Genomic DNA, 10,303 nt, shown 5'->3' with positions numbered 1-10,303 from the left:
ATAGCAAGGTTCATGTGAAAGGTCTGTCTGATGTCCATTAGAGAAGTCGACGTAGATGGTGACAACATTAACAACATATCAACACATTAACGACAAGATTCATATAATTGCATGTGAATCAGTTCATACACAAGTACGTAAGTTAAACAACATATATCATTAAGGCAACCAGAGCAGTCCAACTACAATAAAAACATATGCATGAAAATGTGCTGGCTCTTATTATATAAATAAGTGTAAGTCACAATCATACAATACATCCATGTAAACCTGCTAGCCCCAACAGTGGAACGTTACAACCACATCTGCCTGCTCCTCCAAAGAGATGTACTAGCTCCGTGTAGTGGAGAAGCCAAGGCGCGTTACAACACTGTCTAAGCCTTCTTCAAGATAGTCTTAGTAGAAGCTTGGCTGACCAAAAGCCTCTACAATGAGTTATGAGGGACTATTTATAGAAAAGGGTGGGGTGACCCTTGACATTCCCCTTTGTGACAGTTCAACTACCCTCATGACTCTTCACCTACTCTATGACTATTACATCCAACCATTAACACTTGACTTACAATTGACATGACTCAATATTACAATGCACATGTACTCATGTGAGACAACATGGCTTGAGCAAGCCTTGCAAGACATATTGACACTCGGTTTGTTGTGATGAGACCAACTCTTTGACATGCTTGTGATAGTGAAGGTGGTGAGCTGATTCCAAGCTTGGTCGTCCGTGATGGTTTGCATGCACCTCATGGTGACATCTTTCTGAAGCGAACTCTTGCCTCCGTTGCAACCGGTGCATTGGTTCAACCCCTTCATCCAACTCGTCTGCTATCATGTGCATGGTCTTCTTGGGTACGGTTGAACCAATAACACATTGATGCATAGTGTATGTGCTAATATTCAAGTGTGTGCTAGTGGTCATGTGCATCAAGTTGTTGAACTACATGTTCAACCCCAGTTGGACTTGCTTCTTGTCTTCACCTTGGTGAGTGTGTTGAATGGGTTGGATTGCATGTGTGCACTCAATGACATGCATGCTGCTGAATCCATTGCATGCTATCAACAACACTGCTCACCATGTTTGCTCTGTGTCAGTTGCTGGGATGGATCCTTAGCTTGTATGGGCGTGGTTTCATCCATGAGTGCATGTTGTGCCCACTGCTATTCCTGTTCATGTTGCAACTCATTCATATGTCTGTGCAGCTTCATATTCTTCCTCAGTTGTTGATTCAGCACATGCAACTCCTTATTTTTTCCATCTTCTGCCTTCACGCAATCTTCATGTCGCGTTTTCACTTCATATCTGGAGTCTCCAAAGTTGCTTTCATCATCAATGGACCTGCTTGAGATTGCAACCTTGTTTCGCCTCCGTGTTGTCAACAACCCTCCTCTTGCATTCGTTGCATTTGGTATGTTGTCTTCAGCTGTTGTTAATGATGTTTCTCATTTTGATGTTGTTGCTGTCATATCTTGATGTCCTTTTCTACGAACACTTGATGTCTTCGTGGGTAGGCAAGTCTATGGACACTTGATTTACTGCATCCCCAGGTGTGCTTTGAATGATGTCTTCATCTCTGCTCTCCTGGAAACCATTATACTTGTACTGTTGAGAGGCAGATGAACACTTGGGATACTCGAAGACATGACAAAACCCATGGCAAGAAATCTGTCAGTTGAAAACCAAAATGAACATGAGCACTGACTTGCGACATACCTGGGTGCATGATCATGAAGGTTGTGCAATTTCCGTCAAGAGGTCGCTAGACCGACTGCCAAGAATGCATAAGGCACAGTCTGGACTGTTGGGAGACTAGCTGACTGCTGGAGCTGCACAGTGCATAGTCCAGTCTGGCTGTTGACTTCTGGGATTGCATAATGCTCAATTCTAGCTGGGAAGAACTGTTGGCATAGGGACATATATGCGCAATGTCTTGGGCCAAGTAACCACTGTCCCCTAGAAATGCGCAAAACAGTCTTGGAGGTTGATGCTGGGCAAAAATGTGCATTTTGAGGGAGGAAGGTGAGCCTTCGTTCCCTAGATTGCGCAATGTAGCCATGGTGAAGGCAGAGCTCGGGCCAAATTTGGCCCGAATCGCCGACGGGCCAATGAAAGCAACTAAGACAATAAAATGCATGGAAACACCAAGAGACAACATAAGTGATTGACAATGCATGCAAAACATGAATGAAAGATTCAGTAAACAGATCAACATGCATGTGGATGAGGTCGTTCACCGGTTGGGCGAACGTCTATGCAAAACAGTTTCATGCATGTGACAATAGTGAGATGGAAACGAAAACTGAAACGGAGCTAGGATACATGTAAATGACAACAGGCGTTCAAAGAAATCTGAAGCAAACAAAGTTCCTTTTATAAATTAATTATTCCAGAAAACTAGGAATATAAAGATATCCACGAGGATACAAATATTATATATTAAACATGAATAAGAATGATAATGATAATGATTTACAATGAGAACAAGAGGTTTGCTTATATATCACGCAAGCGTCTCTTCATGAAGAGTCATGTCCTATTAGACATGCCTCTTCAACCTAATTATTAGCTTAACTTAACTATTATTTATGATTATTATCTTTTACATTATATTTATATTATTTAGATATTTTATTCGTTACATTGCCTCCTTCCTCCAAAAGCTTTGTCCTCAAAGCTTGTCGACGAAAAAAGCTTGATCTCTTTTTCGGCTTTGAAAGTCTTTCTGTTTTGGAATAGTCATCCTCGTTGATACAAGTTGATATGATCTTCTTAGTGACAAACAAAACTGTCGCACCGAGAAGGGATCAGACCATCCCAGATTAATTGTTGGGTCCCTATAATACTAGTGATTACCCCATTACTATTGTAGTTATACCCCTTATTAATATTGTTGTGCCCCTAGTGCCCCCATATTGTTATTACTGTGCCCCATAGAATCTCTCTATTGTTATTTTTGTGGCTTTATATTATTATTGTTAGGTCGGCTGGATTGTATTGTGACTCCTTAGACTCCTATATATAGAAAGGAGGTTTTGTCATTTGAATCATCCAAGAATTGTTCATTTATGTAATGTAAAGGAGGTTTCCCCTTCGAAGAGGCTGAATTCTAAGGCGTTGATCTATCTTTTCTATCTTTTCTTGAGCTGGTTTCATAACATTTGGTTTCCGAGCTTTGGATTCTAGGGTTTCGTTGCTCCAAATAGGTCATCGTGGAATTTTCGCTATAACTTTTTTCTGTGACGTTTCAGAAGTCACAAAAAAAACCCATTTGAGAAGAAATCGCACTAAACCTTGGGTCCGAATTTCAGAGCTTTTCGTGCGATATTTGCGGAGATATGATCTGAGGAAGTTGGTATTTTTGCAGACTCCTGAATTACATTCAAAACAGGTGACCTGGGGAAAATCGTCATAGCTTTCTCTTTGGGGATCGGATTGAAATTTTGTAAGAAGGTACAGAAAGAGGATGGACTTTAGTTTCTTGTATGCATGTTTCAGATCCAAAGGTCGAAATAGTGACTCGTGGCACGTCGTACAAGTTCGCTCTACTGAACTAGTCTATAAGCAAGTCATTGTGGGATATTTCACATAACTCTTCCTTGGAGAATCCAATTTGGGTCAGACTTGTGGCATTGGAAAGAGGACACAGAGGACTACTACAAGTCACAAATTCAGAACTAGATGATTGGAAAGTACAGAGATACATCAGAGGCAATATCGAGCTCCTACAAAGTGAAAAAAGGTGTGTAGATTTTCTTAAATTTTTGCTTAAGCTTGGTTTGAAAATTTATTTTGAAGGAATTCAAAGGGCATAGTAGAGCATTATTATCAGTAACTGATGCCTCGAGGAAAGAAAATGCAAACACCTAGCAAGGAACCTGAAAGCTCTAGCATGACTCATGAAGAAGAGGAAGAAATGCAACATGATATATCAAAATTATGTGAAGACCAAGTGCAACAACTATCCCTTGCACAAAAAGGAACAGAATTTAAGATGGATGGTTTAAAGAAAGATGTAGAAGCTAAGATGGATGGTTTAAAGAAAGGTGTAGAAGCTAAGATGGATTGTTTAAAGAAAGGCGTAGAAACTAAGATGATTGACGTGGAAGCTAAGATGGATGATTTGAAGATAGATTTGAAGACAAACATGGATGAATTGAAGATAAATATGAATAAGTTGCTACAAGAAATGGTCCCTAAGAGTGAAAGGGTACTAAAGGAAACTCATGATGAGAACAAAAGAAATGTTAATCATGATTCCATAGACGCTAATGTTGGATTGAAGACTCACCATATTCCAAAAATCGATATGAGGAAGTTTGATGGCAAGGATCCTGCCACATGGATATTACAGATGGAGCAATTCTTCGATCTCAATAATGTGAAAAACACACAAAAGGTAGTATGGCAAATTTATATTTGGAACCAAATCAGTTTGTATGGTATTAATGGCTTTGCTTTCATAAACCATTTATCACTTGGGAAATTTTTACGGAAGATTTGATAGCACATTATGAGGATACAAAAAGCAACACTTTTTTAGCCAATTGATAAGTCTCAAACAAAAGGGTTCAATAATGGAGCACATTGAGGAGTTCCAAAAATTGAACATAAGGGTGAAAGATATTCCAGAGGATCATAGGATTGATGTGTTCATAGGGTCTTTAAAGGATAATATCCAACATGATGTTCGCCTTTGGGAACCTGATTCATTAGAGAAGGCATTCAGGTTAGCAAGAAAAATGGAAAGCGAAATTATGGCAACCAGGAAGCATACCACTCACAACTATAAAGACGGAAGTGTTGTTGCCCCTAGTCTTCCACAACCTATAAGGTTGACACCACAACAATTGGAAGAAAAAAGAGCAAAAGGGCTTTGTTACAGTTGTGATAGCAAATACACTAAAGGTCATAAGTGTGCTGAGAAGAAATTATTCTACATAGATTGTGAAGAGGAAGAAGAAAATGAGCAAGAAAGGTCTAAAGAAGAAGATATACTCCAGGAACAAAGCCTAGATGAAGAAAAAATAAATCCGACCATATCTTGTATTGCATTGGCAGGAATTACCACTCCTCAAACCATCAAGATAGAAGGACAAATCAAGAAGAAAAAGGTAATAGTGTTGATTGATTCAGGAAGCACCCACAATTTTATTCATTGTAAGGTAGCAAAAGAATTGAATTGCTTCCTATATCCAGCACTAGAGTGTCAAGTGATGATTGCAAATGGAGGAACAATAAATTGTTCTGGAAAGTGCCATAATATCAAGCTATCCATGGGAGAATATGTATTGACTAGCCCAATGCTTTCCATTCCAATGGGAGGTGCTGATGTTGTACTAGGAGTCCAATGGCTACAATCCCTGGGTACAATAGCTTTTAATTTTCAAGAACTTTTCATCAAATTTTCTACGGAAGGAAAGGAAGTTGAATTAAGGGGTATTGCAGGGAAACCAGGAAATATAATCAACTCTAATAGTATGACAAATCTTCTAAAAAAGGAGCAAAGAGGTGTAATTGCACAATTATGCTCGCTAGATGTTTCCACATCGGAATCATCTATTTCTCCAGATCTCCAAAAAGTCTTGGACAATCATTCCAAGGTATTTGAGACTCCCAAAGGTCTCCCACCTATGCGTGATCATGATCATGCTATTCATCTGATTCCAGGAAGTGTTCCTCCAAACATCAGGCCGTACAAATATCCCTATGTCCAAAAGAGTGAAATTGAACGTATGGTTGCAGAAATGCTAGAGGCTAGTATAATTCAACCGAGTCAAAGTTCTTTCTCTGCTCCAGTTGTATTGGTGCACAAGAAGGATGGATCATGGCGCATGTGTCTGGATTATAGGGAGCTCAAAAAGCTCACTATTAAAGATAAGTTCCCCATTCCTGTCATTGATGAATTACTGGATGAATTGCATGGATCAATTTACTTCACCAAGTTGGATCTTCGTTCAGGATATCATCAAATCAGAATGAAGAATGAAGAGATTCCGAAAACAACATTTAGAACTCATGAGGGTCATTATGAATTTTTGGTCATGCCTTTTGGCCTTACCAATGCACCTTCAACATTTCAAGGTTTGATGAATTCAATTTTCAAACCATTCCTTAGAAAATTTGTGTTAGTATTTTTTGATGATATACTAATCTACAACAAGTCTTGGAAGGATCATGTTGAACATGTTGACAGGGTGCTACAACTATTGAAGGAGAAACAATTATATGCAAAAAGATCCAAATGTTTCTTTGGAGTCTAGGAAGTGGAATATTTAGGTCATATTGTATCTCATGAAGGAGTTAAGGTAGACCCTAGCAAAATTAAAGCCATTAAGGAATGGAAAATCCCCACATCCATAAAGCATCTGCGAGGATTTCTCGGGTTGACAGGGTATTATCGCAAGTCTGTTAAGAATTATGGGAGAATAGCAGCACCTATAACAACATTATTGAAGAAAGATGCATTTTCATGGACTCCGGAAGCAATAAAGGCCTTTGAACATCTTGAAGAGGCAATGTGCCAAGCACCGGTCTTAGCTACACCGAAATTCACAAAAACCTTTATTGTGGAATGTGATGCTTCAAGAAATGGAATTGGTGCTGTTCTAATGCAAGATGAAAGACCCATTGCTTTTGAAAGTCGTCTAATCAAGGGAAAGTTTTTAAGCAAAGCTGTTTATGAGAAGGAAATGTTGGCAATACTCCATGCACTTAAGAAATGGCGACCCTACCTAATGGGTAGACACTTCAAGGTAAAAACGGATCATGATAGCCTTAAATACTTTTTACAACAAATATTATCCTCTGAAGAGCAACAAAAGTGGGTCACAAAGATGTTGGGTTATGACTTTGAAATCATCTACAAAAAGGGAAGCAAAATGTGGTGGTAGATGCACTCTCAAGAAAAGACGAGGATGTGGAAGGATTGTTGGGTGCCATTTCTATTATCCAACCATATTGGATAAACGAAGCAAGGGAGGAATGGAAGAATGACGAAGAAGTGTGGGCACTTATTCAAAAGTTACAACAAGATTCCAGTACGTCTGATACATTTAGCTGGCAAAATGATTCGTTATGGTACAAAGATCGCTTATACCTATGTAAGAATTCTCGGCTAAAACAAAAGATTCTTATGGAATTGCACACTTCTCCCTTAGGAGGGCACTCAGGATTTTTAAAAACTTACCACAGGGTTAAGAAGGAATTTTTTGGGGATGGCCTTAAATCAGATATTCAAAAATTTGTGGTAGAATGTTTGGTTTGCCAACAAAGTAAAGTTGAAACAATTAAGACACTGGGTCTATTACAACCTTTATCCATTCCAAGCCAACGTTGGGAGGAGGTTTCAATGGATTTTATCACAGGTTTACCCAAGTCTGAGGGAAAGAGTGTCATCATGGTGGTAGTTGACAGACTTACCAAGTATGCACACTTTTGTGCATTATCACATCCATTTAAAGCCAATACAGTTTCTACTGCATTTATGGAAACAATTCAAAAGATACATGGAAACCCAAAGATTATTGTAAGTGACAGAGATCCCATTTTCACTGGAAATTTTTGGACAGAATTATTTTCTTGTCTTGGTACTCAGTTAGCTCATAGCTCATCTTATCATCCTCAATCTGATGGGCAAACTGAGATAATAAACAAATTTTTGGAAGGATATCTTCATTGCTTTGTATATGATAAACAAACACAATGGGTCAAATGGTTGCCTCTGGTTGAATGGTGGTATAACACTTCCTTCCATACAGCAACAAAAATGACCCCATTTATGGCACTTTATGGCTATCAACCACCATCCATCACATCGTATTTAAGAGAAAATTCTAAGGTTCAGGCAGTGGAACATCACATCGAACATCAACAACAAGTCCTCCAACTCTTAAAGGATAACCTCGTGTTGGCACATAATAGAATGAAACAACAGGCATATCAACATCGCAGTGAAAGAAGTTTTGATGTAGGTGATTGGGTATTCCTACGGCTACAACCATATAAGCAAATGTCCCTCAAGTAACCTAAGAAGGATAATAAATTATCACCAAAGTATTATGGTCCGTACAAGGTGTTGCAAAAGGTTGGTACTATGGCATACAAATTGGAGCTTCCTGCAGCTTCTCGATTGCACCCAGTTTTCCATGTTTTGAGTTTAAAGAAGGTTATAGGCAACAAGCTCCCAGTTCAAACAATATTTCTAGAACTTGACAAGGAAGGAAAAATTATATTGGAACCGGAATCAGTCACAAAAACAAGAACTTGACAGCTACGAAATCGTTCAATTTCAGAGTATCTTATCAAGTGGAAGAACTTATCCCCTGAAGATTCCACATGGGAGGATGAGAATTTTATGCAGAAGTATCCAGAAATACTCAAGCGTTGAGGACAACACTTTTTTGAAGGAGAGGGGCATGTTGGGTCCCTATAATACTAGTGATTACCCCATTACTATTGTAGTTATACCCCTTATTAATATTGTTGTGCCCCTATTGCCCCCATATTGTTATTACTGTTCCCCATAGAATCCCTCTATTGTTATTTTTGTGGCTTTATATTATTATTGTTAGGTCGGCTGGATTGTATTGTGACTCCTTAGACTCCTATATATAGAAAGGAGGTTTTTTCATTTGAATCATCCAAGAATTGTTCATTTATGTAATGTAAAGGAGGTTGCCCCCTCAAAGAGGCTAAATTCTAAGGCGTTGATCTATCTTTTCTATCTTTTCTTGAGCTGGTTTCATAATATTAATCTTCTGTATAACATTCTGATCACTGGAATTTTGTGACAACTTGTTAGCATAAGACTGGATTGAGATTACATCACTATTATCTGGAACATCAGTTTGTTGTTTCGTTTCTAACTTGTTCAAATATGTAGCATGGTCGATTCGTCTGTTCTCATGATTTGGATGCCGATATGGAACCTTTTTTGTTTGATTTTTCCTTACTGGGCATGCAACAATTTTTATATTTTCTTCTGGCAAAGATGTTGAGTTTGTTATGAAACATTCATTGGGGATGTTCATCGTTTGAATTGCAACATCCACGTGCGTCTTTTCTTCAACTTGCTTGTCTTATTCCCGAGTTGTGACATTCACTGAATCAGTATGTGTTGTTTTGTCATCAACTTGAATTCCTACATTTGATGCTTCCTTCTTGATAAGTTGTTGTACCTGGTTTTCTAATGACTTCTTATCCTTCTTAGTATCTTAATTTGCGTCAGCAATTTTTCGCTATGGTTTTTAAGTCGAGAAACTTCTTCATTTTTGTCAATAGCGATTTTGTCAATTTCATTTTGCATATTTTGTAATACTTTTTTACCTTCTTGAGAAATTACTTTTGAAATATCCGATATATCTTCTGGCATTACTGAATTAGGTTTCAGTGTAACATCTTGGAGCGTTATTTTCTTCTTCTTGTAAGAAAATGTTAAAAACTTTTTCTTAGTATTTAGAATAAAGGAACCTAGAGTTTTCATCCATGGTGATCCCAAAACAATGTCACTATCGTTAAAAGATAGGGTTTGCACGGTGAATTGTGAGGTGAAAGTATAATCTCCAATATTTAAGTGTAAATTGCTTATATCGTATTGTTTGCCAAAAAATTTTGTTTCAACTATATTTGATTTAGGAATCACCAATTGGTTAGCACATTTAGGACTAACATAATTACTTCTTTCAGTAGGACTGATAGAGATTATGATGTCTCTTCCTGCGAGTGATCCTTTGATGTTAAATAGTGTGCGAACACATGTACTACGGGTTTCAGGAAACCTTTCATTACTAGTCTCCATTTTTTCCTTGATGTTTTTACGTAAACAATATGTCAACTGGAGCTATTTTTATTATAAAATATCACTTATTTCTCCTATATATATTTTTCAAATATTCTCCTCTTCTTCTTCTTTTTTTGGTTCGCTCTTTTAATAAAAAATTTATATAATAATAATTTATATATATTATAAAATTATAATTATATAAAATTTATATATACTTTTTTGAAACCCACTTTTCCTTTTATATGTAACTATATAAGGCTTATATAGTATCCTTTTTTATAATTATAATAATATTTTTTTTTCGAAGATTTGGATGAGTCGTGACTAATTTGGATGAGACGTGACTCTTGGTACGGTCACAATCTTTAGATTTGAACGATTAAAATTATTTAGATCACACCTTTTTTCTCCAATGTTATCAAAATATCTTTTACTTTTAAAATACCATGGGCTATTACCATGGGTTGTTTCTAAAACCACGGGCTTCTCCACGTAAAAAGTTTTAAATATCACTTGGTATG

This window comes from Pinus tabuliformis, chromosome 8 (genome assembly GCF_031772625.1).
Source record: "Pinus tabuliformis cultivar Carrire ecotype Pingquan chromosome 8, CPIR1, whole genome shotgun sequence".
NCBI lineage: Eukaryota > Viridiplantae > Streptophyta > Pinopsida > Pinales > Pinaceae > Pinus > Pinus tabuliformis.
The sequence above is the reverse complement of the archived record's forward strand: the minus strand, read 5'-3'. Positions refer to the sequence as shown.